General features: G+C 42.2%; 1 protein-coding gene across 1 annotated transcript in view; it reads right to left on the minus strand.

The window, feature by feature from the left end:
* SEMA6D (semaphorin 6D) overlaps positions 1-15,141 on the minus strand; it is a 52,428-nt gene extending 37,287 nt beyond the window's left edge. The window contains exon 1 of the mRNA XM_063088957.1: positions 15,113-15,141. The gene's annotated coding sequence lies outside the window, so the exon portion shown is untranslated. The remainder of the gene's footprint in view (positions 1-15,112) is intronic.
* Between the last annotated feature and the right edge of the window lie 261 nt (positions 15,142-15,402).

The following is a 15,402-nucleotide window of genomic DNA, read 5'->3' on the forward strand; positions in this document are numbered from 1 at the left end:
AGGCTAAGATTTCCATTCAGGTAGCCTGCAATATATTTCATTAAGTGACAAGAAAGATGAGAAAAGTGGATAACTTTCCTCAGTAGACACAGAATTTATTATACGTAATAGAAACACATGGAACTTTAACTTTAGACCTTCAAGGGTTAATAGTTTTTTTGAAGTAGGAACCATGAGAAAATCTGAATTTATAATCATGAAATGTCTCACAGAGCTGAAGAGAATCAAGTTAGTGTTTTATCTCTACCTCTCAAGAGATAAAAGTACCTTCATAATTATGGCTTGTATTTACTATGATGCTTCATGGTATTAATCTGGCAGGGGTATCTATTTCTCATTAAAACAAGCTACAGAAAATAAAAACATATGGAACCATAGTGAAAGCAAACTCACTTTATATATTCTGTCCATTTTCTTGTAGCATTTTCTTCCAGTGTCATATCTTTTATATTTTTAATTACCTAATTAAATGCGAATTCTGTTCCAGGTATGCAAAATTTTCAAATACTGCAGGAAAATATTTCCGGCCAGGCACGAAATTTTTACAGTTTGAGTGCACTCATGAATGTGTTAATGTAATGTACATTATCCCGTCTGCATAACATGCATTTATAACAATGCATAAATACAAATACTTTCTAACAAAATGCTGATTTTGCCGATGTTTCGGCTGGTAAGCCAATCTGCCCCCCTCAAGGTCAACTGTGGTGGTCCTGTTCCCCTGCCCGAGACTGCTTTAGGCTTCAGTCATGAGTAGGTGATATGATTCTAACCAGAGACTGAGAGGAAGTCTGTTACCAGGAAAGGTTTCCTGAGAAGAGCTGGTCTCTTGATCTGTTGGATTCTCACCTGGAATGCACCATTAGGTACATTCATATTCCTAATGTCTTATTAGGAATATAAAAAGAGTTTGCTAAGGAGGTCAATGGGCTGAGAATGGCAAAGCGGAGCATGGAAAGCACCTGAGTCTGTGAAGACTTTGTCTAGCCAAATAATTAATCAGCCTTGAAGTCACCACATCTCAGGACTTATTATGTGATTCAATAACATCCTAACTGTTAAAGCAATTTTGAATTAGGTTTTCTGTTACTTGCAGCCCAAAACATTTTAACTGTGGGAAGCCCAACCTGACGAAGTACCTTACTGTGTTCTAAGAACTGTGATGACAAATTTCTATGCATTATCTCTAATTGATTTCACATCTCTTTAAAAATATTTTTTACATTTTACAGAAAAAGAAACAAAGACTGAGAGAAACTAGTGATATACCTAATTTCTCACATATATTAAGCGGATAGGACAAGATTCCAACCTAAGTCTATATGACTTCAAAGGCTATTACTTAAAATCTCTGTATGGATATGTGTATATGTGTTGTAGTGTTATATTTTTATTTGTGCCTACACTTATCTATACCTATGCATGCCAAAGTTGGTTTCTATAGTGGCATAATCATTTACCACATTTTTTGAGTCTTTGATAAAATGTTAAAGATACTGAGAACAATTGAGGGAATATATAACAAAATATACCAAATGGCAAGAACTGGGTAAAGTAATTATTACAAAATTTCCTTATGGACTTGGAGTTACTTATTTTCCTTCTCATGGGTCATATAATTCAAACTCTGTTCTTGCAGTTAGTTGAGACATCACTTCAAATGGCATCTCAAATGTACAGAGATCATGCTTAGTGAGGATGAGTGTTCTAAGGGAGATAAACGTCTCTAAAGAAAATACTGAATCAAAGATGGCAAATTTGTTCTACAGGGACTACCATACACCCTCTCTTATTCATATAAGACTTTTCTAATCGATAAAAGCATTCTTTTCCTCCTGGCCTTGATGCAGGCCTGCAAATTCCCACAACAAGCTGCAACAGCCACTACCAATAAGTCAGGTTTGGCTTTCTTCTTTGAAACTCATTTGCCCTCTCAGTTCTACGTGTTCAATAGGGGATGGCTCTTCAGGGACATAACTGAAAATTACAGGGAAATTGTGGAATGGTAACGTATGTGCCCCCTGAGAGCTGAGTGAGGTGCAATTACTGCTAACTGAAAATATTATCTATGTATTTCTGAAAATTGAATCTAAAAACTATATTAGCAGCAATGAAATTTAAGTGATCCCAAAAGAAAAGGGCAAAGTGTTGTAAAATATAAATGGCAATAATAAATTTAAAAAGTTGTACTGTGTGTCTGTTTCTTTTTACAGATAGCTATATGCACATTCATGAAGTGGATTCATATCTTCTGAAATCACCAGTATAGTTAATCCTACTACCTAGGTAATTAAAATATGAAAATAAATATAGCATTACGGAAAGAACCTTGGAGGTCACGGAGTCTCTCTGCCATCCATCCCCATCTCACTTTGCTCTAAGAAGAAATCTAAGGCTAGCAGGCCAGAGCCTTCTCCATAGATACCTGGTTGGCTGATGGCTGAGCTATGATAGGTTTCCAAACTCCCAGTTCTGTGCTCTTATTCCTTTTTCAAATTGCTCTGACAGCCTTTCAGCGATGGGTGCACATTTTGAGCTTTAGTATTTAAAATTTATTCATTTAAACTTTAAAATTATATCAAACCTCAGAGATTAGCTAAGTGCGTGGCACAGAGAAGAGAGGGAGAGAGAGAGATGAATAAGAGAGCGAGGAAGAGATCTTTGATAACTTTTTTCTTTGGAGACCAAATAGAACACAGGCTCCTGATTTTCTGATTGAACTCTGAGGACATCGAGCCTCACAAGCAAACTGGAGATGGTCTTGGCCATCAGTGGATGGGGTAGGATAGTCATTCCCGAGGAACCCCATCCAACTGGCCAAGACACAGTGCCAGAGCCAGCAAATGATGGTCCGGTTACCTCTGTCATCTTTTTTCAACCATCCTTTGCTGAAATGGTAGCTCTTAATAAAACACTTTCCTATATACCTCCAGAATGGTCCCCTGGTCCCCAAAATGCTTCTAGTCCATTCAGTCACTCAGTGAAAGACAAATAGATTCAGAGATCCCTGTAAATTCAATTTATAAGGTAAGTAATATTCACCCTCATAAGAAATGAATGAATGACTATACGTAGTATGCTTAGTACAAAGTAGAATATAAAGAGTAGTACAGTCAATGTTTGTGTTGTTACTACTGAGATGATTATATTTAAAAGCCCCCAATTGATTATTCTAAAAGCAACAGGGCTCTTCTCACCACTTATGTTCTACGATTTTATTGTTTCCTCCACTGATTAAATTGAGGAGGTTTAGAGTGAGTGGTTGAGATCATAAGCATGGGCATGAATTCTGACTCTGCCACTGCATGCTCCTAACTGCGGTGGACAGAATGACATCCACACTCCTTAAATATGCCCATGCCCTAATCTCTGGAACCTGTGAATATTCTACCTGACAGGGCAAGAGGGACTTCGCAATGTGATTGAGTAAAGGATCTTAAAATAGGGCGATTATCCTAGATTATCAGGGTGGGCCCAACGTAATCACAAGGGTCCTTAAAAGAAGATGGAGGAGGTAGGTTGAAGAGTCTAAGAAGAAGTGGTTATGGAATCAGAAGTTAGATTCATGGAACTGCTGTTTTTGAAGATGAAGGAAGGAGCCACAAAAGAAGAAATGAAGACTGCCTTGAGAAGCTGGAAAACGCAAGGACACAGATTGTCCCTAGAGCCAACATCTTCATTTTAGCCCAGTGAAACCCTCTTCAGACTTCTGACCTCCAGAACCATAAAGCAATAAACCTGTGTCATTTTCAGGCCACTGAGTTTGTAGTAATTTGTTACAACAGCGATCGAAAACTAACTGATGCTTCTTGAGCATCTGTGTTCTCATCTGTAAAATAGGAATAAAAAAGTAGGTGCCCTAAAAGGCTAATATGAGCATTATATAAGAGAATGTAAATAAAACACTTCAGCGCTTGGCACAGATTAAGAATTCAATAAAAGTTTTATGTCATGTATATAATATTGTCATATAGAGTATGGATTTATGCATTGCTGATTATAATAAGTAGTAATTTCATAACATATATTCCGTTGTATCATAATAATACCTTACATTTGAGCAGCTCTTATCCAGATTTTACAAAACACGTTTGCCCAGATTGTCTTACTTGGTTCTTGTTAAATTGTGCAGGGACAGTAGGGCATCTGCAGATGAAGAAACCGAGTCTCCAAGGGGATAGTGCTTTCCCTAGTTCATTCAGAGGCTCAGTCATGGCCACTACTGGAGTGCAAGGCATCTGCTTCCAAATGCAGTATGCCTGCAGCCTCGTTGTGTGGCTTACAGAAATGTACACATACAGTATATAGAATCTTAATATGAAACAAAAATGATAAAGCCAAATGATGATGGGGTTGTTCATTGCGAACCAGACTATTTCCCATAAGATCTCAGCCAGTGCAGTTTTCTGCCAGGGCCTCCAGCCCCCACTCTTGCAAGCACAGCCTGAGTACTCTCTCTAATGCATCTAGTCAATTGTGCAAAGCACAAGGGAAAAAAATCCCATCCTGACCGCAGCAGGCAATCACCTTATGCCCTGAAGCATGAAGTTTGATTACTCTTATCTCAGTTTATCATTAAATCAAAAACTGTTGCTATGAATACTGGCCCTGGACTCCATTTATGAAATGATACAGGCCAGTCAGCAGAAATAAGTGAGTGCCCTTTTTCTCTCATAATTTGTACTCACTTTGAAGTTATTTTGCAAACTGGGGGAGGAAAGTCTCTTTAGCTTTGAGCAGAGTTTATTATTTTCTTTACTCTCTCATGAACTAGCTGGGATGTCTTCAGCTCACAATCATTCTCCCTGTGCTGTAGGCAAGGGGTCTCAGATCTACTACCTAGTGGCCTGCAAACATTGGCCTTGAAGTCTAGCACCTTGCTTGGATAGGAATCTGCATCTTAACAAGGTGCCTGGCAACATACAGGCACACTGATGTTCAAGAAACTCTGGGTGCCCTAGAGCACCGTTTCTCAAAGTGCAGTAAAGGCACAACGGGCATGAGTTACCTAGGATGTTTCTTAAAAATGCAGACTCCTGGGCTCCATTCCAGACTCAGAAAAACAGACCAATTGGTGTCAAATCTCTAGGAATGTGAATTTTAACTCTATGTGATTCTGATAAATTTTAAAGTTTGAAGTCCCTTGGTAGAGATCAAAGATGTAGGAGACGACAGGGATGTCCCTGGAGTTGCTGGAGTGAGCAGAACTGAAGCCATGCTGGGACTAAAACTGTATGGGCTTTAGGAAAAAAAAAAAAAGACACAGTTTTTCTTTCTTAGCATGCATTTCTCTGAGTTCCCTCTGTTCCCATGGTTATTTGATATTTTGAACCTTGGTCACAGGGCAAGATGACATGACTTACATAACTGCAAAGTTGTTTACTAGTCAGCCTGGAGCTGCAAACTTGCCATGAGACACGTACTATCCAGACCCAGAGATACCAAGGAAGACATCAAAAAGCTATTCTGACTCCACCCTGGAGCAGGACCCTAAGATAACATCAAGGACAAGAACAGAAGCCAGATGAACCCTTGGCAAGAATTTGCACCTGGCCCCTTACACGTCCATCTCCCTCCTGCTTTTCATTTCCCACATTCCATTCCCTCAATCTCCTCATTAAACCCCCCTCATTATCTCAGTCTTTGAGATGGTTTTAGTCTGGCCATTCTCATTCCAGTTTACTGGAGAGATGGGTTAGTGTAACATCTCTCCTCAGTCCACCAGTATTCCTGAATAAAAGCTGACTTCCATTTTACCAACATTTGATTTTTGGGTTGCTTGTTTTTGTTTAGAGCAGGCAGCTGGACTTGGGTTCAGTAACAGAGTATGCCTGAATATTCATGGCATTATTCAGGTTAGCAGCCCAGGAACCACCAGCATAGAACACATGCCAATTAGTCACATTTTCCCTTCAACACAACCAGCAGTGGGAGCCAGATTGTTGACATCATGATTCTGAAATACCTGACATATGGGTTAAGGATCTTCAACTAGACATCAAGGTCTGGGGTAAATCTCTGACCATTGGACCCCTTCTGCCAATTTCCCTTTTCCAGCCTGGCTGAATCTGTGGCAAGTGTAGTGGGTGAAAGCGGAGGGTAGCTGTTGTGAAACTGGCTTCAAGGTATGTATATATCAGTTAAAGAGATATGATAAAATCATATGTGAAAAGACAGCATAGTACAGGTCTAAAAGGACAGGCACTGGAGCCAGACTACATTTATTTTTATTTAACAGACTTATATTTATAGCATTTGGTACATGCCAAGCAATATTATAAGTGCGATTCAAATATTAATTCATTTATGTCACACAACAACCCTAGGAGGTAGGTTTTACCATCACCCTCCACCTCTTAAAAGGTGAAAATGAAGATCAGAGAGGTTCAGTAATTTGCTTAAGATCACACAGCTTATCCGTCACACACAGCAGGACTCAGGCCTCGTGACTGGCTGGCTCAAGAATCCATGTTAAATGTTCTTAACACTGTCTCTCATAGATCTGAGTCTCCTGGTTCCACTATTCACTAGCTGTTTGACCCTGGGAAAATTACTTAATCTCCCATGCCTCAGTTTCCTCCTATGCAAGATGAATATTATTAGTAATAGCACCCATCTCAAGGAATGCTGATCAAATGGTTTAATACATGCACTCAAAATAGTATCAGGCATATAGTAAGCACTCAGTATATGTTGGCTCTGAGTTGGCCATTAGTCCTACATGATCAGGGGTAGCATGAGGATTAAATTAGATAACATATTTAAAGTGCTAGGCACAGAGCCATGGTGCATGGTAAGCACAGAGTAAGTGCTAGCTGTTATTATTAGGCTAGTTGAGCCAGGCCAATTTATTTTAGATCCTGTCTGGAGACAACTGTGCGCCTGTGCAGGGGGGGCAACTTGCCCTTCACCTCAGCAAGCAACTGGGTGGGAGCCAGACCAATCACTAGACGAAACAGTTTCTCTGCTTTATGTCACCAGAATATTCCTGAAAAGTTCCCGATGTTGAATTGGTATATGCTTAATTCTTTTTCCCTATTGACCAATTCTATAGTTTCTGATTGATCTTCAATTGGCAGTGATTCTCCAGACTTAAAATTCTTCTCTAAGACTGTCTGTCATGTAACTATTAACTTGTAAAATACTTAAATATACCATGGAAAATTGAACCACTGGAGCAATTCTTGGCAAAGCAATTGACTTGATCATTCCCTAATGTAACTGTTTTCATTTTATTTTTCCTTTATTATGTGTTCTAATAAGTATGCTTTTACTACACAGGACTTCTGGTCTTTCCTCCCATGAAGCTTATTACCTCCACTTTTAAACTTAACCATGGGTTGATTATAATTTATGTTAACCAAGGAGTTAATGGGAAACCCCCATGCTCAAGCAGCATAGCTTAGGGGGGTGGGGACTGGGTATAGGAGGGAGAGAAAGAAGTTGAAGAGATTGGGAAGGGGGGTCATGGGGAGCTGCTGATAACAGATGAGTTGATCCTGAAAGCTCAGATGCAGAAAGGGGTGCTAATTCCCCAGGGGCCCTTAAAGATGGGGTTTTCCAAAAGGAAGTATTAATAACTTTCCAAGTCATTTTTTCTCTTTATATTAGGAAAACACTGTCATAGCTCCAACCCCCTTATTTTGCACAGTTTACCAGCAATGATAGGCTGTATCTACAGGGTAATAAAAAGCTAAACTCAATTAACACATTTAATAAAATATCTGCTGCACATCTACCGTGTGTCACTGCCTCTGCTAATTTACAGTGGTGAACAGGCAACAGAGCTTCAAAGACCCTCCAGTCTGAGCAGCACCTGGAGCCCAACTCCTCTTATTATCATGGCTTTATTATGCTGTTATCCTCTATTCCACTTTCTATCTTCACATCTCTGTCTCTCCCCACTAAAAATTCCCAAATATGCCTGCAATTTATTCTTTATTGTAGAGTCTACATCTAGAGTCCTCTACATCTAAAGTCGATGAAGCAACAACCTTGTAGTATGGTTCTGCCAACCAACTCTGTGAGGGGCACTCTAGGATGGGTAATTTGAGGCAACTCATATTATCCCGTGCAATGCTCTTGTGTACCACTGAACCAGTTGGCAGCTGATGTGTGGGTTTTAGTTCTGATCACAGAGCAATCTACTGAATGGCTACAAGATTGAGCCTGTTGATTCTGATGGCTTAAGCTGTGGGACCATCTGCTAAACGGCTAAGTACAGTAGACCAGAGACACTCAATAAATATTTGTGCATTGCATGGCAAACTGGCTCTTCACACCTGAAATGCAAGTCTGTCACAGGTAAAAACCCAAACGTGGACAACTGATCTAGACCTCCACCCCCACCCCACCCCAGGACCTTTGTCTAAGCTGTTCTCTATGCCTGGAATGCTCTCCCTCTCAACATCCCCTCCACCACCCCTCACTGTCCACCTGTCTAAATTCTACCTAGTTCAAGGACCAGCTCAAATATCAGTGACTCCACAAAGCCTTCTCTGTCCACCATAGCCAGAAATAACTGCTCACTCTTCTCAATTTCCATAGGTCTGAGTATATCTTTTCTGGCACTTAAAACACACACCATTTTATGTTGGCTATTTGTTTACCTCATCTTTCCTATAGTACTCAGTAAGATCTCTGAGCTCTGGAACTGTCTCCTGCTCCTCTTTGAACCCTCTCCCCCGGGGCACCTACTTGTATAGAGCAGACCCTAGGTAAAAGTTAGCTGAATGAACAAATGTTTGGGACAGCAATGGCAAAAACAGAAACAACTGCAACATTTTTTATTCCTTCTTTTGCCTCTCCTTCTTCTTCTGTAGCTTTTAAAAATATCTTTGTCTGATCCACCCATTACCCAGGGGAGGATTAGGGACTTACTGATAAATGTAGACAACTCTGCAGACCAAGAAAAGCATCCAAAGACCCTTATAATAACAAGTGAGGCGTGGGCCAATGTAGGGGGAAGCCGAAGTCCCTGGTTTGCTGACAGCCTGCTCCTGCGGAATGGAAGTGCTATTTTCTCAGAGCTTCGTCTGCTCTGGTTCTTATGTGCCAGTGTCTTGGCTGAGTAGAAACTCCTGACTTTATTTTTAAGTACAGACTCCAATAATAGGCTAAGTAATTGCAGATCTTCCTGAGGCCTTATTATACATGCACCAACATATTGGACTTTTAAAACCTATATTTCCTTTCCATAAATATACGTTGAAGACCTTAAATTTCAACATTGTGTGTAATAGTAATGTGTGTGTATATGTTTTTTTCTTTTTCATCCCATAGAAATCCTGCATAAAAAGGAACAACAACAACAAAATGCTGAGGCATGTGTGACAATTTCTGAACAATGTGTCTGATTACTTACATGGGTTAAAAGACTCTGCTGCAACCATAAGTAATAAAAATGTACGGCACAATATAATACCCAGTCAAACTATATTACCCAGTTCGGTAATATGCTTTCCCTCCTGGTCCCACTAATGCTCAAACAGCTACATCGCACTGTCTTTGCTGATGGGCCCATAAATACTTCTGGGAAATGGGACAAAGATGCATAATGGATCTTCACCTGCCAAAATCAGGGAAATGGATGTCAATTGCACGGGAAACAGAAGCACTTTTTGGTGGACAGTGATGAATATTGCCATTTGTCCTATGCCTCTGTAATCTTGGACAGGGAATCCTAACCTGGAGAAAAATGGTGGGAGAAGAATACTGTTCTAGGACACTTGAAAAGAAGAGCATGTCATAATTATTTGGCCAACAGTAATAAAGATGAAAGAAGAGTCTAACAATATGATTTAGTTTAGGAAAAAAGGCTATGATTTAAGAGCATACCCATACTGTACATGTAATTTCATTCAGTATAAAATTCCCCACTCCAAACATGACTCCTATTGAAAAACAAATGTCAGAAATATCGGGGCGTCACGAAATTGTAGGGTGGCCTGTTTTCTTGAAAGCAATTCAGTGCATGATGAAAAAGTGGTCTGAGATGTCAGGAGACCTGAGTTCAAATCCCAACCCTACCACCTCCCTACCATGGGAAGTGAGGAAACTGACTTAACTTCTCAGTTCCTCAGTTTGTTCTTTGACAAAGCAATGATGTTTATAGAAGCCACCTCATGCAGTTGTTTGAGGGTTACATGACAATCAAGATGAAGGTCTTAGTATGGTGCCTAGAATTTAGTAAGCAGACTACACTAAGTGTTAAGTATTGTGTTTGCTGCTGTTTTCTGCTCTTCTTCCATCACTAGCACGATCCCCCTCCCCCACCTCCCAGCTGTTTTGTGGCTGATTTCATCAGTAAACGTTAGGGAAAAAAGGCAGAATACTAGCTAACTCACACCAAAACAGGCAATTTCCCCTTTTACATCAAACTCCAAAAGTAGTATTTCTAATTACGAAAGTTTAAACAAACAAAAAAAGCTTGGAAACATAACCTAACGAACGTATCTACCTAATTCATATTATTTTTGCTTTAGGACATCTTATTCAGTAAAAAGAAGAAAACAAAACAAAACAAAATGTAACAGGAAGCATTGGGTCCCATATTTTGGTACATCACGTGTTCTTTGTGAGATGGGATCAAGCAGTACCATGCCCACTTTCACCAAAGAGCCAGACAGGTCTTTTTCTGTCTTCAGTCATTTAGGATCACAGGCAAAAGGCTACTTCATTCCTTTCTTCACCTTTTCAAATAGATCAAATTCTGAAGGTGTAGGATGAGTGGGGTTGGAACGGCTCCTTCTAATTCTGTAATTCTAGGTTTAAAGCCTCCAGTCTTTCCTGTGGTCGTGTAAAGTTGGAGCAAGCCCCCTCTTAAGTGGAACATACCATTGCAAGCCGGCAGGGCCTTTTGGCAGGTGTGCCCCCAGAACTGGACGATGGGCCCAGCCCAGGTTGCCAAACAATGAAAACTTCCCATCCTCGGCATTAACTTTAGTTACCACAGCCAGACAATGCTGCCAGTGGTGTGGAAGAAAAAATTGCTGTAGCCAGCTGTGCTGTTCACAGTCGGATGGATTCTGTGTAGCTCCAAATGGTGATGGAGCCAGAAGCCTGTTGTAGCCAAGGACAGGATGATGGATGATCTACATACTGTGTCCAAGTAGAGAGAATGGCAGAAGTTCACTTCGGGGTTGTTAAAATGCTAATCTGGGTGAGTTAACAAAAGCTTAATAGAAAAGAAAAGTTTGAGAAATAAGTACATCTCATGTGGTATCTGTGTGGACCACTGAGTTGATCGCCCTTGGTTACAAAAATGATTGTTTTTACAAAATAAGAAGGTTTAGTAGTTTTCTTGTTGGGAGAAATGGAATCAGCTTCAGTTATCAGCTGCACTGCCACTGTTAGGGTCTGAGCAGGAAAACTCAGTCTGACAGCAGTCACCTTAACTGAAAAGTGTTACCGTATACTTAACAAAGTTATGAGATTTTTATTCTCTCCATGTGCCATGGGAATAAATCAAAACACTTTTTTCCCAACTGGAAGTTGGCAGCTGTTCCCAAAAAAGTGGCAACCGAAGACACTGGCTTTGGTAGATTTTAATGGTATCTCCATTCACATGAGCCATGGAAAGTGAGATGACCTGCTCTAATGACAGATTCAATATGTCAATTATATTAGTAGTACACTGAATCATTCATTAGTGTTAAAGGCAGGAAGGCTGGACCACTATAAATATTTGGTGTGGATAATCTTGCTTTAAAATCTGTAAAATAAGATAATATGATTCAAAAGAAAGGTGCATATTTAAATTTCTTGCCAAATGACCCATTTTTCCATTCTTTATCTTTTTATTCTTGCTCAGGTTGAACATACAGAAACATGTCTGGTTCACCTGGTGTTGGAACAGTGGCTTGCATAGATCCTTGCAAATGACGGGTACTCAATAAATACTGACTGGTTGGCATACCCCAACTGCCTTTTACTTCCTCTAGAAATGAATCTAGAATGTGCAGGCTTCAAGTCTATTAATTGAAATAAAAGATAATATTTTATCCTGAAACATACTAAGGAAGGAGTTCACCTCCTATGGTTACACTAATGACAGTTAGGCATTCAGCCAGGCTCTTAACTCTGCATAAAATGCATCAGAAGGGTGAAAAATGACCCTATTTCAGATGCATTTTTCACTCTTTGTATCTTAGTGAAACTCACATGCAAGAACAATGACTAAGCTAATTAGCAAGGTTCATTATGATGGAGCAGCAAGAAGTGAAGAACTTCTCCAGTTTCAATAAGTCCTTAACAATTAATAGTCATCTTTGTGAATCAAAGCTCTGATTCCTGCTTACTTGTCTGTGGCCTTTCAAGCTCAGAAACCACCACATATGAAGCTGGGGTCCACTTACCCCAATCACAGATACTGGACAGAGACTTCCTGGGCAGCAAGCAAGGGAACTGAAGTCCCCTGGATTTCTAGGTTGCCCTCACTGTAAGGACTAACAGGTTTACGTCACAGCCATCTTTCAAATCCAACAAACCAGGGGAGACATGACCAGATGGTGCTATTAGAGGGCACCAAAAAAAAAAAAAAAAAAAAAAAAAAAGGGCAGAATGCCCACAAATCTAAATCAAACTCAAGTTAACCAGCTGTCTGGTGATGGGTAAATCACGATATTCCTGGCACACTCTCCTGCATCACAGAAATGTTCCTCAAAAAAAAGGTTATCTGAGTAGCATTCCTATTTGAAATGAGGCCAGGTAGCAATATTCTGCAGGCTCCAATAAGATATAGTAACTGGTTGTTAATCTAAATGTGCCAGTGGAAGAAAACGGCCTGCTGAACAACACATTTTGGAAATTTTAGGGTTATTTCTTTAACTGTCTTTCTGAGAGTACATTCTAGAGACACTAACCATAAAAAACAAAACTCAGCTATGGCTGAGCTATAGTTTGTTTATCTTAAGATGTTTAGGTTCATGGTAATATAGACCCAAATTTCAGAGCTTATCTGGCAATTTCTATTTATCTAAACCAGAGTAAATGTTTGTGTAATATCTGCTAGCTTGACAGAATATGCCTGTCACTCACTACATTAAACATGACTACACACAAGTTAATTTCCTGAGTGAGATACCTAAGAGAGTGAGGGAATTTATTTTTTAACAGCATGAATAAGCCAGCATCAACCTATTGTTTTAAACCACCAAAAGGATGGTAAAATCCGTCCTCTGATCTAGCTGTCTGAGATAAGATTTCTCAATACTACAAGGAAGAAGCTTTAAAAAATCTCTTCAAACAAGTATTTCTCCTATTCTGAGAAACAGAGACCAAACCAGTTTAGAAAATTGTGAAACCTTTCCCTAGAACTTCAGCCTTGATATAAACAAAGGAGTCCACTTTTATGGCTTCAAATATCAAGTAGAGAGAAGGTTAACCTTAAAAAGCACCCCTACTTTTCACTGCAGACTTTAAATTCTTAGTAGCCAGAAGTTTGGGGGGGGGGGGGAATTGCCCTAGACATTTTCCCCCAAGTAATCAGAAACACTACAGTTATTTTCAAGGAAAAGCAGCCGCCACCGAAGTGGCAGACATAAGGTCCAATTACTGTTTACGAAGTCTACATATCTACAGTAATGATCTGCTGCCCCTTCTGTGTGAAAATCACCCAGCCAAGAGCGGTGATGGGTTGGGGTGCTGGAACAGCGGTTGCTAACTAGTCACCTCAGCAAGGGGAGCACTGTATTGAGTCCCTCTAACGCTGTAACTCACCCTGCTACTTCAACTTCCCCCAGCTCCATGACATTTAGCTTTTTACAAGTTCAGGATTTAAACAATCACCTGACAGCAATAGTCCCGAGAGTCGATTGAGCGGAAAATTTTTCAAACCCACTTCTCGTCCACACCTCCAAGTCCTTTACGACCTTTCATTTCCATCTAAGAGTTATACATGCCAGAGGAAGCTTTAAGCCCTTCCAAATGACCCGAGGCGGACTGCTGGATCGGTTTCTGCACCGATCAGCGGTCACCACCACCGCTGTCAAGACGGGGAAAAAAAGTTTCCCTACCTTGCTCCTCACCATGCCCCTGCCAGCGGCTGCCAGCGCGAGCGGCGGCTCCCTCCCGGCCGCAGGACACCTCCCGCCGCCGGAGAAGGGGCTCATGCAAAATTGACTCTTCCCTATTTGTTTCCATCCATAATTGATGGGCAGAAGAGAACGTAACACGTCTCAGCGCTGAGCTCTTGCCGCCTGGCGGAGACGCTGTCCAAGACGCTTCCGTGCAGCATTTCCAGCCGGAGAACAAAGCACGGAAAGTTGCCGGGGAGAGTGGCCGGGGGAGAGACCGGGGCGCCGGGGTGGGGGCGGGAGGGGGCGCTGGAGTGGGCGGTGGGCACCTCCGGGCCCGGACACCGCCCGCGGCGCGCTCGGCCGGCCAGGGGAGACGGAGGGTGGGAAGTGGCCGTCCTCGGGGGCAGGAGCTGAGGCTGGAGCGGGGGAAAGGGGTGAGGAGGTGGCCGAGTCACTCCAACCCCCGCCCCTCGCCCGCAGGCGCGACCCGGAGCCGTCTAACCCAGAGGCGCGCTGACAGGGAGCCGGCGCCCGCGGGGGCTGCTCGGGTCTCAGCGCTGAGCCCCTTCCCCCGGCCCCGCTCCTGGCCGGGCCCGGCGCTGCCCGACTCGGCTGGCCCGGCGGGCAGGAGGGGGCGGCGGAGCCCGAAGCCGGCTCCTTCGGCCTTGGCTCGGCTCTCTCCCGCTGGCACCGAAGCAGCCCCGGCACCCCCTGACAATGTGCGGGGGAGCGCCGAGCCGACCCTGCCTGGCAAGAAACTTTTGCTCGCTTCCCCCTCCGCTTTTTTTTTTCTTTTTCCCTAGAGGGGTGCACGGTGGAGAAGGACCTCCAAGTCCACGTGCCCCTCCCCCAAGCCTCCACCTTTGCCAGTTTTGACGGGTCCGCCAAACCTCTCCAGCCCTCTGCGCGCCCCCTGCACGGCAGGCAGAGAGCTGCTTGGAAAAGAGAGCAACTCTCCGGTGACAACACACACACGCACACACACAAGCGTACGCACACGCACACACACGGGGGCTGCATACAGGCTCTCAGGGTCTGGGTCCGATCCCAACGGGCGCCCAGAGCATTAGCAAATTTTTAAAAGACAGTCTTACCTCATGAGGCGAGGCTGGTGAAAAAGCTTATCACAGGCAAGGAATAAAGAAAATAAAGAATAGAATTGCAAAAAAATAAAAGATAGCTCTCTGTTGTCTCCTTAGGTCTTGGCTTCCTCGATAGAATCCTGAAACTCGCCACCACCAGAGCTTGCAGCAGCAGCAGCAGCAGCAGCAGCAGAAGCAACAGCAGCAGCAGCCGCGGGACGGAGCAGGAGCAAAACAAACCGATGCACGGCAAATGGTGTAATTCGATCCATCTCCGAGTCAATCCATCAGGCGAGCGGGAG

This window comes from Cynocephalus volans, chromosome 3 (genome assembly GCF_027409185.1).
Source record: "Cynocephalus volans isolate mCynVol1 chromosome 3, mCynVol1.pri, whole genome shotgun sequence".
In the NCBI taxonomy this organism is placed as follows: domain Eukaryota; kingdom Metazoa; phylum Chordata; class Mammalia; order Dermoptera; family Cynocephalidae; genus Cynocephalus; species Cynocephalus volans.